Source organism: Ictidomys tridecemlineatus, chromosome 3 (assembly GCF_052094955.1).
Source record: "Ictidomys tridecemlineatus isolate mIctTri1 chromosome 3, mIctTri1.hap1, whole genome shotgun sequence".
Classification (NCBI taxonomy): Eukaryota; Metazoa; Chordata; class Mammalia; order Rodentia; family Sciuridae; genus Ictidomys; species Ictidomys tridecemlineatus.
In genome coordinates, this window is record NC_135479.1 from 109,767,128 (window position 1) to 109,771,281 (window position 4,154).

At 32.9% G+C, this 4,154-nt stretch overlaps 1 pseudogene; it reads right to left on the minus strand.

Moving 5' to 3' along the window:
- Positions 1-2,512: 2,512 nt before the first annotated feature.
- LOC101966186 (high mobility group protein B1-like) lies at positions 2,513-3,232 on the minus strand (annotated as a pseudogene).
- Between the last annotated feature and the right edge of the window lie 922 nt (positions 3,233-4,154).

Sequence of the window (4,154 nt, forward strand, 5' to 3'; positions counted from 1 at the left end):
GATACAGCAACATCAACATTTATAACAGCATAATTCACAATAGTTAAGTTATGGAACCTATAGATGAATGGATAAAAACATCATGGTGTATATAAACAGAGGGATATTACTTGGCCATAAAAATGACTTTATTACATTTACTGCAAAATGGATGGATCTGGACACTATCATTCAAAGTGAAATAAGCCAATTCCAAAAAAACAAAGTTAAACGGTTTTCCTAATATGTGGAAGCTAACACACAATAATGGAATAGGAGGGGGAAAATAGATTGTCAAGTGGATTAGAGAAAGGGGAATGAAGGGAAGTTAGGAGAACAGGAATAGGAAAGATAGTAGGATGAATCTAACATATTTTTCCTATGTACATATGTGAAAATAACTAAGTGAATCCCATCATCATGAATATCTACAAGAATGGAGTCATAATTAAAATAAGATATATTCAATGCTTATATAATTATATAAAAGTGGATTATGAAAAATCTGCATGTATAATGAAAAAAATCTAAATAAATTAAGAAGAAATGTATTGTTGCCCAAACAATTGGAAAATATAAAATGGATAGTATTTAAATTTTATTTTAAAAAATTATATAGAAGCTAGTATATAGAAATATATAATATTTCCGAATATTCCCAATGCAGAATAGATGCACCAAATCGTATTTAAGAAAAAATTAAACAAACTGAAAAATATTTTTCATCTGATATTTCAAAACTATTTTGTTTTTAAAATGTATTTTTATAAAACTATAATTTTGTGACTATTATATCTCAAATAAAACCATTAGTCTGTTCCTTAAACTCTTTTCATTTTTTTCTTTCAGTATTATTCATAGAACATTTTGGTACCATTCAAATAATTTAATTTTCAGTGTTTTGACAGTATAATATAAAGGACACATTTGCATCACATCAGTATACCATTCTTGCCACACACAGATTGAGGTTTTATTCATTTTTTTCTTGTCTTTTTTATACCCATTTGCTCACATATAAAACTTTCAAAATACTTTGAATGTGGCTGCCTCGTCCGTAAGTTATGTTCTTGTGCCCTTCATGTTCTCTTTCCACCTGAAATGTGGACAAGATGACTGCAGTTTGACCATCCAGATAAATGAAACTACACTGAATATTAGAAATCACGAAGGTGAAAAATAAAGTTAGAAGTTGTCTGGGCTCCAATTATGTGATGCTTCCTCACCATCACTGAATTGTCCATGTGAATCTTTTACAAAAGAAAAACCTTTTAACCATGGTTATTTAACTTAGCACAATGTCTTCTCGGTTCACTCATTTTGGTATGAATGGCAGGATTTCCTTTTGTTGAGGCTGAATTATATTCTACCATGAGTGTGCCACATGGACATTTTGTTTTCATATCCTGGTCACTATGAGTAAACATGAGAATGCTGCTAACATTTCCTTATTCTAACTTCAAATATTTTGAATACACATCCAGAAGTCAGATTGCTGGATCACATAATAATTCCATTTTTGATTTTCTGAAAAATCTTCTTACTTTCTTCCACAGTGGCTATACCATTCTGCATTTCCACCCACAATGCACAAGGGTTCCAATTTCTCTACTTGCTTGTCAATATTTATGATCATATTACTGGAATAGCCATTTAAACTGTTTACTATAGTCAACAATGTTCCACTGTGCACTTTAAAATATATGTTGAGGATAGATCTTGCTTTAAGTGTTCTGAAAACATCTACACACACACACACACACACACACACACACACACTCACCCCCCACACACACACACACTCACCCCCCCACACACACACACACTCACCACACACACACAAATAATTCAAGGAAATTCTTAAAGGTAATGGATTTTTGCAACTTTGTTGTAATGGTATCTTGAGTGTATGCCCATATACAAATTTGTCAAAATGTATCAATTAAACATATGCAAGTTTTTAATCAATTAGCACCCAATATAACATATACATACATATATATATATATATATATATATATATATATATATATATATATATAACAAATCAATATCTATAAAAATTCCAAAACAGTGTTTTGGAGTTTTCTTTCACTTGCAATATAAAATCTTTTTATCTATTCACATAAAGCATTAGATTTTTATACCATTTATTTTATTTTTTTTAATAAAAAACATTGTATTTACTTTAGAAGCATTCAGAATGTCAACAAAACAGCTGCAACTTTTTTTTTTTTTTTTGCAATTACAGAGTGGTATTCAGTTAACAGAAAAACAATTATTTCGTATAAGCTGCATCAGAGACATCTGAAGATGAAAAACTACTGTCCCCATATATAACTAATTTGTGCTGTTCACCAACAAGAACCTGCTTTAAATTTCCATGCCAATTTACAACCCCCATACTGTACCAGGCAAGATTAGTGGCTATTGAAAATACCACCAGGACAGGGCTACCTAAAGACACATTCGGTAGTGTGTTAACTATACAAAAAAAGACACTGTACAGTTTAAAAACAAATCTTACACAGCCTTACATTTTAATTTTTTTCTTTAAAAGGAGTGAGTTCTGTACAGGGGGGTTAAATGCTTTATAGACAAGAAAAAAAAAACTGCGCTAGAACCAACTTATTCATCATCATAATCTTCTTCATCTTCATCTTCCTCATCTTCCTCCTCTTCCTTCTTTTTCTTGCTTTTTTCAGCCTTGACAACTCCTTTTTTTGCTGCATCAGGTTTTCCTTTAGCTCTGTAGGCAGCAATATCCTTTTCGTATTTTTTCCTTCAGCTTGGCAGCTTTCTTTTCATAAGGCTACTTACAATCTGCAGCAGTGTTATTCCACATCTCTCCTAGTTTCTTTGCAACATCACCAATGGATAGGCCAGGATGTTCTCCCTTGATTTTGGGGTGATACTCAGAACAGAACAAGAAGAAGGCCGACGGAGGCCTCTTGGGTGCATTGGGATCCTTGAACTTCTTTTTTGTTTCCCCTTTAGGAGGGATATAGGTTTTCATTTCTCTTTCATAACGGGCCTTGTCCACCTTTGCCATGTCTTCAAATTTTCCTTTCTCTTTAGCAGACATGGTCTTCCACCTCTCTGAGCACTTCTTAGAAAACTCTGAGAAGTTGACTGAAGCATCTGGATGCTTCTTCTTGTGCTCCTCCCGACAAGTTTGCACAAAGAATGCATAGGATGACATTTTGCCTCTTGGCTTCTCAGGATCTCCTTTGCCCATGTTTAGTTAGTTTTCCTCAGCGAGGCACAGAGTCGCCCAGTGCCCATCCGGCTCTCAGTTGTCCTGGCGCTGTCTCTATGGAGCTCAATGTACTGCAATGGCTGTACCATTTATTTGTTTCTATTTTTTTTCCTAAGTTAAATCATACTCTGAAGGATATTCTTTTATGTGAATATAATATAGTATATTTTATCATTAAACTACACATAGTGGATATCTTTCTACAGCAATGCATATTACTCCACACCATTGTTTTCAGTTTCATACACTTACTGTTATTTACTAAACAAATTATCCAATATAAAATAATTGTTTTTTTCTTTTTACTATGGTAAACAACAAGACTGAAAGTAATAGTTTTTTAAACCCTAGTCAGAGGTATATACTTGTAAAAGCAATAATCAATTAGTTGAAAACAATTTTACTAGAGTTTGATATCAAGTAATTCATTACCACAAAAATGCCATGTTTGGCGGAGGTTCTCTAAAACCAGACTCAACAAATTTAACGGTAACAAGCTAGGAGTAACTGATAATTGTGTTTAGTGTTATAAAGGCTCAACCTTGCACATGATAATATGATGGCTTATTTTGCTCTTTCAGGATCCCACTAAACACAGCAGAATCGAAAAGGCATATTCAGATGAAAATGTTGACACAGAGTCTGGCTTTCTTATGTGCCATTGCTCACCACATTATGCTTTGTAGCTAAAATAACCTTGCTGTGCAGAGGACATGTTAAATCTGTTGTTTGTTTTGATAGTTTAAATGTAATGAACAAATCTTTTTACATGTCCTCAGTTTCAGATTTTTTTATCACTGCAGTTGCTGTCTCATACACTTAATGTGATGCTTCAAAAGAGAAAAATAACATGTAAGCAGAATGAACATAATTGCTTGAATTTTAACTTCACAAAACAGAAAAAGTTCCCAAAACT